Genomic DNA, 18,573 nt, shown 5'->3' with positions numbered 1-18,573 from the left:
CCGTCGCCTGTGTTGGTGTCCTTACAATTTCGGGCCTCGCCCCCCAATTTTCTCTCCGTGCCCTCACACGGTCTCCTGGCTGGGACACGTGGCTCCCTTTGGCAGGCACGACCCTCTGCCGATTCTCCTCCCGCTATGGCACCCCCGGGCACTACACTGCCTCCGAGCCTACCAGCTCCCTAACACCAGGGAGTGCCCCCCATGGCACCTCCCCTGAAACGCACACGTGGCAGGCCGGCCTCCCGGGCCCCTTTCCGAGGGTCACCCGTGCCCACAACACTGCCCACGCGGCTAATGGCGCCCCGGGCCCCCGCACCAAGCAGGCGCACCCGTGCCCCACTACTCTATCCCGGCCCCCCATGGGCCCTTGGCCTACCACGGCCGACTAGCCTGGTGCCCGGGGTACCCACTCAGCGATACTCACCTTTCGCAGCCACGCTCCCAAGCCCGTCAACAGGGCTCCTGCACCCCTCCAAATGGGTCTCGAGCCTACTTTCCCACCAACAACAAAACGACCTCCATTTTTCAATTTGACTAACCCAGCTAACTCAATCTACACTGACCCCGGGGTCCCTTGGGCGGGAGTCACTCCTCCCCCCAATCACTCATCGCACCATGCATTCCCCATTCACTCCACTCACACAGACCCGCTGGCCTCACTCACTCATCATGTACTCACCTCCCAACTCTTCAACACACACACCGCTGAACTCTGCCATCCTTCGAACTACATCCCCTAACTAACTCGTGCTCCCACGTCGTCCCTTACACTAGTAGCACGTTCCTCTTAACACTACGTAGCTAAACTACGTCAACTACTACACATTCACTGTCTGTCACTGTCTCCAAATAATCCCATTAATCAATTCCCCAACCTAAATCTCGCTACAATCCCTCTACCTAATCCATTCCACGGACTCCATGAGGACTTACCCCTGCCCCATGGAGTCGGTCTAACTAAGCTAACCCTTCCCCCTAACTAGTTTCCATCCTGTGCCCAGGGTAAGGGGGTCTTCCACCCCTTGCCCAGGAATCCTTTGCACCCGAAAGTGAGGCTTGTGTTTTTTTTTTTGTTTTTTTTTTCCATGCGCAGCACCTGCGCGGCAACTCAGAGCTCGCGCACTTTACACCTGCCCGTGACGTCATGCAGCTGCACGTGTTCCTCGTCCCTCCTTGGACGCTACCATCCGGCAGAGATACCCCTCCTGCCGGATTCCAACCCCACGTGCAGCCATGACGTCACCGTGCGCATAAAAAAAAAACACAAGCCACACGTCTCGAGGGGTTCCCCACGCGAACACATGTGCTTTGCCCGTTGGAGCTTAACACACACGATCGCGTGGAGAACCCGTCCGGTCCAAATCCGTTTACCTGCCTAAACTTTGTCCGTCCGCGGGATCGGCAAATCCACCGCGTGCGTTTCCGGACCGGGACTTCACTCTCGCAAGCGAGCACGTGGTGGTCTCGTGCGTTGCACAGCACGGACCGCGTGCTCACTGCTGGGTGAACCCGGCACGGTCCCCGAAACAACTACAGCCGCTACCCGGCTTTCGTTCCTCCCATGTCTCCGTCGTCGCCTCCATTCAACCCACGCACACCTGCGTGTTACGACGCACACAGTCCACACCATCACATTCACACGGGGAGACGCGGCTGCGTGCTCCCGCATGCCAACCGACATCTCCCTCTCATACCGCTCTCTCACACACACGGTCTCCCTGGCACACAGCGACCTTGCACACGGCCGTTCACTCACGCGTGCGGGGACACTCACCCGCGGTGCCTCATCCACACACCGTGCCTCACTCACACACGCGGGGGCACTAACCCGCGGTGCCTCACTCACACTCCGTGCCTCATCCACACACGCGGGGGCACTCACCCGCGGTACCTCACTCATACACACGGCGACACTCACACACGCGGTCTCTTCCACACACGGTGCCTCACCCACACACGCGGGGGCACTAACCCGCGGTGCCTCACTCACACTCCGTGCCTCATCCACACACGGCGTGCTGGGAAGCACGTACTCCGGCACCATCGCCACCACACCACTCACACGTGGTGCCTCATTCACACACGGCGTGCTGGGAAGCACGCACTCTGGCACCATCGCCACCACACCACTCACACACGGGGTCGCTTCCACACACGGGGACGCACTCACACCTTGCACCACACACACAGGGACAACCACACTGGGGATTCGTGTCCCCACAAGGGTCTCCGGGGCCTCTATACCCCCCAAGCTCTCCGTGCACTCGTTCACAGCACCCGTCCCCTCAACCTCGCAAAGCACGACCGAACTCACCTGGTCGTGACTCGCCTCAAGGGGGCATACTCCCTCCCCTCGTTCCTGGAGGAGGCCATCCAGGTGCTCGCACTGGGTCTCTACACGCTCCGCCAGCTCACCCCCATTATCCTCCACTACCTCCGTGTGTGTGTGCGCGTCACTTACCCCGTCTTCCTCGTGTAGTCTTTCCTCTATTTTTTCTATCTCCCGTGTCTCTCCCAACTCTTCACCCTTTACCTCCCTTGTCTCACCTATTATTTCCTTTGTCACGGCCTTCATGCCCGCCTGCAGGCATCGGCCCATGTTCTGCGTCTCACCCCGGAACGTTTTCATCTCTTCCCTCATTTGCTGTGTATTCGCATCCATCGTCGTCTTCACTTCATTTGTATTTGTATCCATCTTTTCGTTCATGCCTTTCATTTCGTTTTTCATTTCATTTGTATTTGTATCCATCGTCGTTTTCACTTCATTCATTTGTTTGTTCATTGCCGCCAGCATGGCGCATAGCTGGGCCATGTTGGATGCACTCAGCTGAGCCGTTTCGGCAAGGGTTGGGGAAGGGTCTTGGTGGAGAGGGGGGGGGAGGTGTCATACACCGCGGCCGCTGCCGCACCCACCTCGGGCCCTGGGTTCAGTTGGGCGAGTCCGTGTTCCTGCACAATCAACATTTCCTGCTCGGGGATTCCATCCTGTGCCATGGACTCTACATTATTACACATATACATTTCTAATACCCCCGGCTCCCGCTCGCCTTGAGACGCCATCTTGCTTCTCGTGAAGGGTTAATTTAACTCGCTCGTAATTTGGAGGGAATCGGGGGTCGCTTCTCTCACCCCTGGACCGATTCCCGTGAATTTAGCCGGAGACAGGAGAGCCCGTTTTCCTGTTCTCCGATACCAGTGCCGCGAGGAGGGCGATGAATCTGTATCCCACTCCTGACACCAGTGTTGCGGATTTCGCGCCCGCCGGCGTGCTGACGGCCACGTAACTCGAATCGCGGCACGTCGCCCACCGGACGGACAATCCAGTCGTGACCCTCTCGGACTAACGCCGGGAACCAGTCACGGGTGGACCTTTCGGTCTCACCGCGATCGAGCCAATCAGCCCCCGCGTGGGATAGGGTTGCTCGCCAAATTCGACCTACCTAAGTACCCACGCGGAGGGTAGACCGGGCGATCGCACCTCGCCGCAGATCGAGCTGACACGGGCCACTTGGCGACCCGTTCCGTACTATCGGGATAACCGAGCGGTGTTATCGTCGACCTCGATTCGATTAATTATCGGGCGTATTCAGCCCACTACCAACCCTTTACGTGAAGCAAGATGAGGGTTCAATGGGGAAAAGACGAAGCGAAGCGGGAGAACAGTTCAACAATAAAGCACATTTATTCGCGGCACACGGGAAGCACACAAATACAATTCCACCAAATGCACACAAAAAAAAGAAAACACAATTCCATTTACACAAAAAGCAAATATAAAAGCGAAAACAATGCAGAGCTAATACCGACTACCGAGCACACGGCAACACTTATACAATTCTACTTCACAGACGGCGCCGACAACACATACCCAAAACCAAGGAAAAGAAATCCCCCAAGAATGAGGCGGGCCTGAGGCCGAGACCGGGTCGGGCCTACCCGTCTGGTGATGAGACGCGGAGCGGCGATGGCCCCGCAACCCGCGGGCCTCGTGGACGGTGTCTGGTAGGGGGTGGGAACGGGGCCCCCTTGGTCGCACTATCTCAGCGCGGGGGGAAACAGGAGGGGGTTGCTGATGCTCGGGGTATAGAGGATCTTTATTATCCCTGGTGTGCGTCTCCACCTCGGCCAGGTCGCGCTGCCGGCCTCCCTCGGGCGTGCAGCTCCTGGCACCGACGCGAGCACCCCCTCGTCCGACTCTCTTCAGCTTCTCCAGCCACTGCAGGCTTCGGGCTCCAGACTTCCACACTCATCCCCTGCGTTCCGACTCCTTCTCGTTCTCGTTCTCCTTTTTCTGACTGACGAACACCGTCCTTTTATCCCCCCGTAACTTCGCCTTTGACCCCCTCCCTTTGACCTTTCACCTCGCTCCCCATTGGCCCGAGAAAAAGTGGGCGTGAAGGCTTTTTGATCCACAAATTTGCATATATCGATCGTTCTGGAGGCGGGGCCAAATCGCCCCTCGCTCACCGATTGGACGGCAAAAAGTGGGCGTGTGTCGTTTTTGATCCGTTTTTGAAGCACAAAATCCGTGATTTTGTACACGCTGTTCAACGTGCGCTCTGCACGAATCCAACACCGGTACCCACAGCGGGGCAAGAACGGTGGCGATGCTACGGTTGCGAGGTGTGACGTGAAGGTCGTGGCGGTTGTGGTGAAGCGGTGTTGTGGTTGGTGGTTGATGTTGTGGTTGTAATCATGGAGGGTGGTCCAAAATAAAGATAGTAAAAGAAAAACGGCTATCCTGAAGAGTCGCAGCACGCATAAATGACATGTATTCCCACTAGACAACGGGTTTGGGCCTAACTACACATGCACTTACCGAGATACCTCACCTAAGGGACCTGAATGGTGGTTTGCGAATTTGGTAACCACAACAATATATTGGAGTACAGATGTTTTGGAATAAACCGATGTTCGCTACCTGGTGAGTTGATGCCAGACAGCTAACCAGAATTAGGATATCCTGTACAACGTGAACCAGAGATCACCTACAGTAGTGGTACTTCTGGGCGTGTCGGATGTTTTTGACACAAGTGATCAAAATCTTACCCTTGTTCATCTTTACCTCCACCACCGAAGGTGAAGGAGGTTATGTTTTCACCCCTCTCTGTCTGTTTTGTTTGTTTGTTTGTTTGTTTGTTTGTGTGCAGGATATCTCAAAAAGTTGTGGACTGATCCAGATGAAATTTTGTGGGCAGGTTGAGTGTGTGATAAGGACGAACTGATTAGATTTTGGTGAAGATCTGGGTCCGGATCCGACGAATAGAATTTTTAAAGTGATTCTTCACCATTGAGAGTGCCAAAAACGATATATAGCACAATATCTCAAAAAGTTGTGGACGGATTCGGATGAAACTTGGTGGACAGCTTGGGTGTGCGACCACTTCGAAATGTTTCGATTTTGGTGAAGATCCGAATTTGTATCTGGACATGAGATTTATTTAATTTTTAAGGTGATTCTTCAACATTGATAGATAGAGCCAAAAACGATATAGTACTGTTACGGTTGTGGAAATTCACAGAACACCATTCAGGTTTCCCAGAGATCAGTTATGTCGATAAGTGTGTGTTCAGATTAGATTTCCCCACCGATGTCTAAAGGGATTTATTCGTGTAACCGGGCTGTGATCTTTGAGTCAGCCATTATTCTTTTGCTATCTTTATTTTGGAACAACCACCTCCTCCAAAACGACAACCACCACCGCCTTCACAACAACCACCTTCACCACAACCACATCTCCTCACCACCTCCTCCAAAACAACAACCACAACCGCCTTCACCACAACCACCTTCTCCACAACCGTCAACATCCCCATAGACAACGCCATCCCCCCCCCCCAACGAATAACATCTCCGCCAACCAATGCGGTGGATCTCAACACTCCAAAAGTGGATAAGAACGAAAGCTATGGCAAAGGCAACGGCAGTGAAAAGGGCCCGATTCACCAAGGGAAAACGCCCTTTCTGTAAGATTCCCTCACGCGCCGGGAAGGGAGGGGGGCGAGGCTCCGTGGCTATAAAAAGGAAGCGCGGGTTGACACCGAGAGAGTTGTTGTTGTGGAGAGTGGTTGGAAGAGAGTCGTAAAAGAAGGTCGTTATTGACCAGTTGAGTTGGGAGCCGGTGGAGTCGAGAGTGGAGTCAGGAGTTGGTGGAGTCCAGTCGGGTGGTGACGAACCATCGAGGATCGCCCAGCGAGTCACCACGAGGGTGGCGGGTAACCAGCATGACCTCTCGGAGCTCTTGCGGTCTCCACAGCTCCGCGAACATTAAAGGCCTACAGGTCCTGTTCTGCCCTTTCCTTTCCTGGGGTTTTCTTTGTATGAAAGTTGTGGCGCCGTGTCCGCTAAGTAGAACTATTAAGTGCATGTAAATAATAAATAGACAAACGGCTGTAGGTCTTTGTTTACTCGTGACCTGTCCCCATTCCCCCATTCAATGCATATGTGTGGTGTGTGAAATAAATGTCATTGCTTAATGTTCACCTGTTCGTTGCGTCCTTTCCTGTCATTGACTGCCATTATTACGTACGGAATATTAGCTGGCTTTTAATAGCTGATAAGATAATCGGGTCCAACGGGGCCTCGCGATAATACACCGCTCGGCAAATCGCAAACCGAGCGAGCTGCTTAAGCGGCTCGTTTCCAAGCAGGTCCCGTTGAGGTACAATCTCTCGGTAGTCTGCCCGCGTGAATAATTAGGCAAATCGACCATTTGGCGATCGGACCCCGTAGCGCGGGTAGAGTATTGACAAGGTTGTGGTGTGCTTTAAAAACACACCCGTAGCTGGATTTCGGCGTTGATCCGGAAAGCTACGACTGGATTGCCCGTCCGGTGGGCACGTGCGGCCGCGATTAGTTAAAAGCAGTCGCCCGCACGCCGAATGGGTGGAAACCATAACAGTACTTTATAGCATGATATTTCAAAAATGTATTGAGCCCGATATGTTCTCATGGATCAGGCATTACATGGCGGAGGTATGCGCTCTACCGAGTGCACTTCTCGTCATTATTGTTTTGATATCTCTGGACCTGCTCTTGAATCTTTATCCCCAAGCTTTATGGAAACAGGGGGGTATATTGTAACCGGCTCCGTCTGTCTGTCTGTCTATCATGCTATCTCCCCCTAACTAAACGGTTGTGCAGAAATTCACCAAAGTTGGTTATTATGATCACCACATGGCAAGAAGGTGCAAGAGCAGTATCATTTTTGGCCCTGCCCTTTGAGGCACATTTTAAATCACCCCCCCCCACCAAAAAAGGAATTACGGGCACATTTTTAACCATTTTTTCAATGAAACTTTATATGTTGGGGGGATAACAATCAACATTGAGGGATGCATGAAATATCTAACGATTTTTTGGATTCGACTTCTGGTTCATGTCACAGGGGTCAAGAATTTTTAACTGAAAATTTGATATTGTGTCATTCATTCCCAGTGGAACTTTTTGCCATCTTTCAACTTTGCTTTAGTTGGGAAGCGTGGGGATATGCGATGGCATGCCATCGACTTCGTTCGTTTAAATTTTATCTTGTAGTCCGGCAGCCAAGGGAGTGAACCGTGCACTGGAGGTCCCACAATGATTTTTTTTTATCGATTTGGACTCCTGAGACCCTGTACATGACAAAACTGGTGGGTGCTAACCTGGCATCTTTGGGCATTTTGAATAATTGCCTGTTGCCATGGCAACCACATACAATAAATGCATATCTTAGAAAGTTGAATACCTCTGGACCTACAAATGATCTGAGAGTGATCCAAGTGTCCATTAATGTTATTTGCCATGGGCTATCCAAGTAACACATAGCCAAGGTCAGTTAAGGTCAAGGTGCTTGAGTGAAATGCAAGGTCAAGTGAAAAATGCACAGGTTTTGCATAAAATATACATTCGAAACCTTATGACAAGTTTAGCAATCATCAGAGAACTTTTATATTTATCTTTGTCATCCTACTTGTTCAGATTTGTCTCCAGAAAATACATTTCCTTGAAGTGGACAAATATTTAGTTGCCATAATTATATGTATATGTAACTTCAATAAGACAGTTTCAGCAACATTCATGGTAAATTTGTATTTACCATAGCTATACAGTTGCAAATTGTACTCATGGGTTCATTTAGACTTTTATGGTACTCGATGTTTGACAGTCTCATGGGCATGTTAACTAGGTCAAAGTTATGGGCTTAAGCCAAGGTTACTGATCAAAGTCGGTGACTGATGACAAATCAACAGCTGCTTCAAACTGCTAAGTCAACATCTCTCTTCCAAACATATTCAACAGTCACCACCAGTTTCGGTTAAATTAAGGCTGTGTCCAAATGTCATGTACAACAGTGTGAAGATGGAGGTTAGTTCCTACTCTAACCTACAGGGGGCACTAACCTGTCCATGAAATCTGACGATGTGCTGTCTTCCATAACACTTCATTTGTGTCTTGCCTAAACTGAAAAATGGATGCCAATGAACGTTTTTTAAACTTAGTCTTACCAAGATGAACATGCTGATCCTTGGCTCTTCATCAGTCCTTGCAAAGCTTCAACTTCAGATCGTGAAACGTGGGGAGCATCACCTGATCACTGCTATTTTGGTCTATTGAGTTGTGAAAATGGACCCAACTCTTTCCTTTAACCTGCACATCGCCAAAATCTGCAAATGTATTTTCTTGTATTTGCCCAATGTTGTCCAAATCTCCTCATGCCTGGACCAGAAGACAATCAGAAGTTTGGTTCAAACTCTCATAAAATCATGTTTGGAAGATTGGCATTTCCTGCTGGCAGGCTCGTCTGCTTCTTCTCTCAGGCCCTTGCAACTTGTGCAGGTTGTTCTCAACACCAAGACGACAACTTCTGATGATCGAGCATCCTTCAGTTATCCACTGAGACTTTCCAACTCTTTGCCTTGTGAAAACAAAACTGCCTCATCAGTCAGTTTTTAAATCTCTTTGAAAGTCTTCTCTTTTTTTTTTTTTTTTAGTTGCTTTTCGTTCAACTCTACCCTCGTTTTCAAATGTTGAACTCTTCTTTGTAAAGCATGTTGAAATTTTATTTAAAATGAAAAGTGCTTTCAGAGGAACAAATTAATGGATTAATTGAGCTGAAAGAGAAGGTCCTATTTTAGACAAGTGAGTGCATTCATGGCAGTTCTGCAAGTAAAGATTTTAGTACCTGGGTATTGATGTCATGAGGTCAAGTTTCAGAGGAGATTCTCTGTGTTCCATGCACGTCAATAGATGGAATCGACACAATGAGGATCAGAGTATGCTAACCGACGTGGGAAACAAGAAGTTGAAGTTGACGTTTCTGGCATTAACCCTTCGTCGGAGCAGGGGGGGGGGTTGATATAGAATGCGAATGAGTCACAGGATGAAGTCAGAGGAAGAAAAGGCCACATCCCACTGTAAACACCTGTGCTATGTGGCCTTTTGCTTCGCAGGAACAATGATTATGGGGTATGAAAGATCATGATCACTTTATTTTGTGATAACTGGTTCCAGCTTGTAAGTTAGAGACACGCCGTTGAACAACAATAGTCCATAAACGGTCAAATCACAAATGACAAGCTTGCAAGTTCCGACATCAGCTTCACCCAGAGAGCGTAACGACACTTGTGCACTCATGGGGCCTTTAGGACGAAGTTGGAACACTTGTTTCTCTCAAGAGAAGATGCCAATTCTACAGCAAGAGCCCGTGCTTCTCTAACGGTTTATACAGCTCCACATGTAACCATCATCGCAGTTTTTATATACATGGTTAAAGCTCATGGAAGAGCTAGAGCAGAATGGAAGGGCACAAGATAGAAAGGTGGAAACACCAACACCAGAGTAGACGTGGGAGTGAGATCAAGGGATTCGGGAGAAGGACACATAGGGGGTGAACAAGCTACACACAAGATGAATGAAACACAGCAAGAAGATGAAGGGGAAAGCAGGGATGAAACATGAAAGGAACAAAGCAAGCAACAACTAACAAATGAAAAGAGATCAGGGAGAGGGGGGTTGGGGGAGGGGGATGGGGATCACAAAATATTGGAAAAAGAGAGTGCTTGGAAATGGGGTCATTTGGGGTCGAAGAGATCATGAGTATGGATGGGGGATGACCTGAGATAGTGGTAAAGAGCTGTCTTCAGCTTTCACTAATGATTTGATCTTCAGTTTTTAATTAATCCAAGAAGCGCTTTCCCATACAACGCCATCACAAATGAACTCCTTGTGTTCGCTTAAACGGGTTACACAGCAGCCCAATCGTCACCACCACGTCCGATTTAAATGCATTAGGTTTTTATCATCTTAATGGAAAGCATGTAATTGTCGTGGGTCAACTGGCCCGATGTTGGACCAGTCATGATGAACAGGAGTCAAATCATGAGCATGCTGTCTGGCCAAAATCTCGTGTGGAAAAAAATGTTTGTTGTTGTCAACTCTGAATTATCTGGACCTTATTTCCACTACATATCGTTAGGAGGATGACCACTACTCCAAAAGTCACCAGCATGTCCAGATGACATACAGACAGCGGAGAAGACTTACATGGCGAGAGAGAGAGTCATGGAAAAGGGATAGAATGGGGATTAAGAGGTGCAAAAAAAGAAGAAGCCTGGAGAGTTGTGACAACAAAAGGCTGTGGTCTAACCAAGGAGGAAAAACAGGCACATAATTGTCACTTGGACGAAGGCGAGATAGGGTTGTCGGTGTGGAATTGCTGATGACAGCTGTGCTGATACGGTTAGGAAGTGCTGGCATCTGGAATGTAACCATAATTCTGTGCTGTACTGCTTGCTCTTGAGGACTGTCGAAGCAAAGGTGGCAAGCGGGGAGGGGGTATGGCAGTGAGCGTTGGTCTGAGTGTTTATGTTTTAAATTTTCAATGACTAAGAACATTTTACAATCAACAACATTAAATTGTACTCGGTATACAACGTGCAAAGATTTAGCGGTAAACTGTGGTTATTTAATAAATCAGAGAGTGGTCCGTGGTGATAAAAGTGCTTCCAAACATTTAATTATTTCCCAGAAAGCCTTTTGTTTGCATTGGACATTAATTTCTAAAGGGGAAAAGTAAAGTTTCCAAAAAAAAAAAAAAGGAGAAAAGTGGTTCAGTGTTTTTATTTTTAATACTACAAACAAATACGACATCGATACTTTGTGGAAGATCAAATGACAAGAGAAATTCTATTGTGTTGTGAAAGTAAATTAAGATTTTAAATAGTTCCACCATACTTTTGATATCGTTGTTTGTAGTACGTACAGAAATCAACTGTAAAGCTTGAGGTTGATCCTTCATTCCGTTACAGATGTTTCGTTGTTTTTTTTTCAGACATAGTGAATTTCCGGGAAGACATTAGTGTTGAGCATGACACAAAAGATGGGCAGATCGAGGAATAAGCATCAATCATTAGGCAATGAGGATGCGATGGTGGACAGGATAATTTAACACTTTAAGAAGTGTTAAAAGGATGTATGACACCTCCCTTTTGTGATCATTGAATTACAAGCAGAGAGACAATGTGTTAGCACGGCAAAGACGGTTTGTATTTAAGTTTCCCCTCACTCGTTTCACCGGCCTCCAACCAACAACGTCACTACATGCCACTCGAGTAGAGCAATCGTGTCGTCCATTAGTTTTCTGGTCGTTAACGAGTTTTCATTCTTTGAACCATGAACACCACACAAAGCAATTTGGTGGAATATATATATATATATATATATCTCTCTCTCTCTCTCTCTCTCTCTCTCTCTCTCTCTCTCTCTCTCTCTCTCTCTCTCTCTCTCTCTCTCGTGCAGCCTGTGACTGCTGGTTGCATCATTGGTTGGGACGCGGCTATGCCGCTCATGCAGTGTCCCCCTTATCAGTACACCGGTGCTCATTTTGTCGACCTCGGAAGGATGACAGGCTGAGTCAACCTCCTGGTGTATTTTTTTATTAATAATTCAGCGGCCAACGGGGCTTCAACTCAGGACCCTAGGATCCCAAGCCGCTACCCTAACTACTAAGCCAACACCAGGCTTATTTGGTGGAATGCAGTTGCAGTATTACAGAATTTGAAGTCCTAATTATGTTCAGGTGCATAAAATGAATTTTCATTCCCACTTGCATCTTTCACATACGTGTATTAAACATAGACTGTACATGGTGTCCAAAAATGATTATACTAAAAATAACAATGAATAGTTTTATTGTTATTCGAGATACTGACATAAATTTGATATGGATACATGGATTAGACCTGTATGTTTTACTTTCTTGTGAATATTAATTGTTATTTTTATTTCTGTTTCAGGAGAAACCCCAATTTCTGATGCAGTGACAAGTCCTCAAGAGAAAGTAAAAATTGTGAGATTTGTACATCAATGTGGTTCAATCATCCAAACCCAAAGGCGTTTTCAGCGTGAAATGAACAAATCGGTGCATGAAAGACACTCCATACGAAGATGGGTTTATCAGTTTGAGGTTACAGGATCTGTCCTGAAGTTGGAAGTCTGCTGGAAGGCCAAAAAAGTCAAATGAAAGGGCAAATGCTGTTATAGAGGTATTTAACAACAGCCCTATAAAGTCAATGAGAAGAGCATCACTTGAGTTAAGCATTTCGAAAAAGCTCTGTTCATGATATCCTTCACAAAGATTGAGGCTTCAATGTTATAAAATGAAAATAGTTCATAAACTTTTAGAAGAGGATTATGAAATGAGAGTAAATGTTTCTTAATAATTATCAATTGAACGGATAGAATCGGACGAACATTTTTTATTTTTAATCAAACCCCATTTTTAGTGATGAGGCTACATTTAACATAGCAAGCAAAGTTAATCATCACAATTGTAGGATGTGGGGAGAAAAATATCCGTATTAATTGCATGAACACAAAAGGAATTCGCTGAAAGTAAACGTTTGGTGTGCCGTGTCACGTTCTCACATCTATGGACACTCTTTCTTTGATGAACGCACTGCCACCAGCATTTCATACCTCAACATGCAACGAGAGTTCTTTACTCCGCAACTACAAGAAAATCCCGACTTGTTACAAAGAGATATTTTTCAATAGAATGGAGTACCACCTCACTTTGCTAAAATCGTTAAGGTGTTTTTAAATCAAACTTTGCTAGACTGTTGGAATGAGTACTAGCTTACCCAGAAGCTGGTACTCATTTTGCTGATCTTGGAAGGATGACAGGCTGGGTCAACCCACCTTGTGTTATTTCAACGGAATGACAGGGACTCAAACTCAAGACCCTAAGATCTTAAGCCAGCTACCTTAATCATTAAACCAACACCAGGCTTGTATCGTTGATGAGAAGGGCAGACGGGGAGTCACAATTTGGCCTTCTGTTTACAGAAGTTCAGCACAAATACTTGTCCTGCCTCACAGTAATGCCAAAGAGGAAAGTATCTTCTCATAAGTTCGCAAGAACAAGATTAATTGCCGAGGGCGCTTGTCAAATGAGGTCACGTGCTCTCCTCACATGCAAAACCAACTCTTTTGCAAAACCCCAGGTCATAAGTTTGATCCTTGGAGAGATCTCGATCAGAGATGCCAAGAAAGCCTGTGGTGAACACAATGTCGAGCACAGTCACATGAAGTGACTTGTCCGTCAGGTCCTGGCCATGTCAGTTTGATTGATCTCTGCTCGTTTGGTGCTTCACAATCGTTGAGATGAGTCCATACTTAGACTGTAACAGGAAATAAACATTGGAGATGAATTCTGAACAGTGACAAGACAAACTCGTCAATAAACAACTACATTGGTATTCTGGTGTATTTTGTGTCACTGGCAACAAACATCATGAATGGTGTTTTTGATATGTTTGGTAAAATAAATAAATAAAAACCTGCTTGCAATTCCCACCAACCCGTTTTTCATCACCTCCAACTTGCCATGTATGTGTACATACATATATATATATATATATATATATATATATATATATATATATATATATATATATACATACATATACATACATACATATATACGAGGTGTTATGTGTTCAAAAAGTATCCAACCTTAATTTTTCATGCGTAAACAAATGAAGCTTGAGAGGCGTGGTTTGGTGCACGTAAGTAGGCGATCCTAATCCGTATGCGTGAATATTTTCCCGCCTGCAGAAGCTGTCAGTCGCCGACAGACCGCCGATGAGTGAGGAGGTGTAAGTGAGCACCGTCGGATTTTCGTTTTTGACAAAATGATGGAAAAACTTGAACAACGCTACTGCATCAAATTTTGTGTAAAGCTTGGCGATTCCCAAGTGGAAACGATCCACAAGATTCAACAGGCCTTCAGGAACGAAGCAATGGGCACCACACAGATAAAAGAGTGGTACAACCGCTTTAAAGATGGTCGCACATCAGTGGAAAGTGAAGCACGTTCTGGTAGGCACTCAACATCCCGAAATGAGATCGTCATTGACCAAGTGAGGACCCTGCTGATGCAGGATCGTCGAATCACGATCAGAGAACTTGCAGACGAGGCGGGCGTCAGCATTGGATCCGTTCATTCCATTGTGACTGAGGATTTGGGCTTAAGGAGAATCTCAGCGAAGTTCGTGCCAAAGCTGTTAACGATCGAGCAGAAGCAACTCCGTTTGGAGATCGCACAGGACATGCTGGAGACTGTGAACACCGATCCCAACACTCTTCAACACAGTGATCACTGGCGATGAGACCACAGTGATCCGTCATTTGGTCAAAAAGGAAAATCCGACGGCGTTCACTTACACTTCCTCACTCATCGGCGGTCTGTCGGCGACTGACAGCTTCTGCAGGCGGGAAAATATTCACGCATACGGATTAGGATCGCCTAAATACATGCACCAAACCACGCCTCCCTAACTTCATTTGTTTACGCACGAAAAATTAAGGTTGGATACTTTTTGAACACACCTCATATATATATATATATATATATATATATATATATATATATATATATATATATATATATATTATATATATACACATATATATTATATATATACACATATATATATTATATATACACATATATATTATATATATATATATATATATAAATATATTGTTACTGGCCGGGGGTCAGCTGCCAACCGACCACTCCGAACGGAGCCGCAAGTCAAGTCGGCCCAACCGATCGCCCGGAATATAGATCGCCGCCCGGATAACTCCGAGCGACGGGTCCTTGTACATGAACCAAAATACGCCAATCGGCAGATCACTTGGGGTAGGGTCGATTGCCAATCTTCAATTTACCTAAATACCCACGTGATCCAACTACCGGGGTATTCCACCCTCGACGGATCTCGTACGGAACAAACCGCCGAGGCGAGCTTGTCCGTGCGCGATTCCGAGCGGCGTAATCACCGAGAACCGTCGGTCCAAATGTCCCCCTATTACGGCAAACCAACGGCTTTGTAACTCCCAACACACGAAATGTTTAGTCAATGAGGGAATGGACGCAACGAGCAGGTTTGCATTCACACAAGGACATTTATTATAATGAAACACGTATGCAATTAAATAAGGCAAAACACAAATGCAATTATACAAGCAACAAAAGCACGACAAAAGAACTACAACCATCTACTTATTATGTAGTCATTTACATTTAACAGCAGTTCCTACTTATTAGATGGGCCCACGGACACACGTACGCACGCGCGCACGCACACACACACACACACACACACACACACACACACACACACACACACACACACACACACACACACACACACACGAAACGGTGGCTGAGGCCTTTAATCACGAGCTCCAGCTCGGAGGACAGGTGAGCTGGAACTCAGAGCTTGATTAGAACCTTTCCACCTCGTGTGGTCTTCAACTTGTCCGGACCCGGGCTCCAGCGAGAGCGAGCTGGATCCAAATCGCCATGAGCCGCGTTCCTTCCCGAGCTCCCGCGAATCCTCCCGCGCTTCTCAACACATGCCGGTGAGATGAGGCACCGATCCTTTCTGTCGATGCGTCGCTTCCCCGAGGAACCAACTCCAAGAAGAGGCCGACGCGTCGCACCAAGCCGGGAAACAAAATGGAGAACGAAAAGTTCTACGAACCAAGAAGAAGAGGAAGAAGCCTCCACTCGCAGCTCGAGCCGACCAACCGGCTCAAGTTCCTTCCAAAACAAAGCAGCAGCCGAAGCTCACTGAGCCAGCCGAAGCAAAAAGCTTCCGAAGGCCTCAAGCCAAGCAAGCCAAGCAGGACCTGATGGCTGAACGACTGCTCTCTCCGAAGCAAAAAAGCTTACTCCTCCCACGGGACTCAGCACACGAACTCTGCCCACGGGACTCAGAACGGGACTCCCACGAACTCAGCCCAGGAACTCAGCCCAACCACGGGACTCCCACTGGGACTCTTTTTGAACAAAGAAAAGATGTCCTCTTTATCCTATGCACCCCCTCCCCCGTACCCGGCGTGACTCATGCCCTCGTGAACCACCCCCCGCTCAACCACGGGTGGGAGGGAGTTGTTGACGTCACCGCAGGGTTCTTCTTCCTCTTCGTAGAAGAGGGGGAGGGACGTCTCCATTGTTTGCTCCCTAACTATTAAATCGATCCGCAGCGCATCTAATCGATTTCAAAACATTTAAACAATGGAAGGTGAGCTATCTAGGGAACATGCACTTATCGACATAGCTGACTAAGGGAACCTGTATGTTGTGTGCAATTGAATTCCAAATTCGTAACAATATATATTTATATATATATATATATATATATATATATATATATATATATATATATATACATATATATATATATATATATATATATATATATATATATGTTGTTGCAAAGCCAGGGTCAGGGCGAGAAGACCACGAGGGGGGGAAGAAGCTACCTGCGGTTCCCACCAGACTCTCTGGAATCGCAGGCCCGTCACACACGGATAACTCCATGACGTGGCGGGTCGCTCGTCGACCGTGAACCTCAACCACGTGACCTAGGGTCCTCCGTCTAATGGAAACCAGTTACCTAAAATGGTCACGTGATCTAATTATAACCGGGAGACACACCCTCGGTATGCCTTGTTCAAACCGGATCACCTTACCGGATCAGATGCAGCCGAGTGTAACTAACAAGGAGGTAGCAGAGAGAAAAACAGATCGATGGGGGATAATATGCCGGCTAAGCTTCAATACGAACCATGCTGGACCAATGAAGGAAAAGACGAAAACGAGCTGGGAACATTTCCATATAAAGCATTTATTTACAATTTGTGAGGAAAGGTATGTGGCACAGTGAATGGGGTTTATTATTATGTACAGCAGGGATAGCAAGGAATTTGTGGGGTGCAAAAAAAGGCAAACAATTTACAAAAGCAAACACAGAGCAGACTTATCCCGTTATATCTTCTACAATCTTAATTTAGGCTACGACAGGAGCCATCACACACACACACACACACACACACACACACACACACACACACACACACACACACACACACACACACACACATCCGATGAAGCTTAGTTAGCCAGAAGGAAGGAGAGCAGATGAGAACTAACGGCCTGAGATGAGAGAGCAGATGAGAATATGTGGCGCGGTCGGTCGACCACGCAACCCAGTATGCTTTGAGGGACACTCCGCTTCAGTGATCCCACCTTAAGAGTTGGCGCTTTATCTCTTGCTTGATCACTTTTCTGGGGCTCGTGGAAATGTATGCTCCGTAATGGTCCAGAAGAACATCTGTCGCACACCAACCCCGAGTGCAGAGGCAGCGACAGGCAGACAACGAGGTGCAGTGAAGAGAGGGCGGAGCAGAGAAGTGGAGAAGTGGGCATGGCAAACAGGTGGAGAAGAGAGAGAGAGAGAGAGAGAGAGAGAGAGAGAGAGAGAGAGAGAGAGAGAGAGAGAGAGAGAGAGAGAGAGAGAGAGAGAGAGAGAGAGAGAGAGAGAGAGAGAGAGAGAGAGAGAGAGAGAGAGAGAGAGAGAGAGAGAGAGAGAGAGAGAGAGAGAGAGAGAGAGAGAGAGAGAGAGAGAGAGAGAGAGAGAGAGAGAGAGAGAGAGAGAGAGAGAGAGAGAGAGAGAGAGAGAGAGAGAGAGAGAGAGAGAGAGAGAGAGAGAGAGAGAGAGAGAGAGAGAGAGAGAGAGAGAGAGAGAGAGAGAGAGAGAGAGAGAGAGAGAGAGAGAGAGAGAGAGAGAGAGAGAGAGAGAGAGAGAGAGAGAGAGAGAGAGAGAGAGAGAGAGAGAGAGAGAGGACGGCTTTGCGATCCGCCTTTTACAAGCCCCGGGCGAAGGGTGGGGTGACGACCCGAAGCGACGTACTGTCATCCAAATAGTGCCCTTTCATTGGATCCCGGTCCCACCCTGCCAGACTCCTGTGGCCGGAAGCGGCCTCATTCACACATCCGGCGCGACACGGCCCGGGATCCAATGGAAGGGTGGAGCCCTGCACCAAACTCCCGGGCCGTGTTCTGGTGCCTGGACGAGGATCGTGTCGGTCCCGCATGTCCGTTCAGGGCACCCCCGGTGAGTTGCGGTTGGTGCTGTTAACATGCTCGGCCCGTCCCCGCGCCACGCGGTCCGAGTGGCCTGGGCCATGCGGCACGCTCGTTTGGTGGCAAATTGCATCGATGTGGAAGCGCGGGG

General features: G+C 47.6%; 1 long non-coding RNA gene across 2 annotated transcripts in view; it reads right to left on the bottom strand.

Annotated features, from left to right (window-relative positions):
• The window catches only part of LOC147017468 (uncharacterized), a 131,999-nt gene that overhangs the window by 14,473 nt on the left and 98,953 nt on the right, over window positions 1–18,573 (bottom strand). The window contains exon 4 of one of the 2 annotated variants that reach the window (XR_015049517.1): window positions 6,921–10,784. The exons of the other annotated variant lie outside the window; for it this stretch is intronic. This is a non-coding gene — a long non-coding RNA (uncharacterized LOC147017468). Of the gene's footprint in view, window positions 1–6,920; window positions 10,785–18,573 lie in introns of those variants that run through there. 2 annotated transcript variants of the gene reach the window in all.

This window comes from Eptatretus burgeri, chromosome 11 (assembly GCF_056783735.1).
Source record: "Eptatretus burgeri isolate ZD-2024b chromosome 11, Ebu_testis_v1, whole genome shotgun sequence".
NCBI classification, from domain to species: Eukaryota; Metazoa; Chordata; class Myxini; order Myxiniformes; family Myxinidae; genus Eptatretus; species Eptatretus burgeri.
Note: the sequence above shows the minus strand (reverse complement) of the source record. Positions and strands in the feature narration are given on the sequence as shown.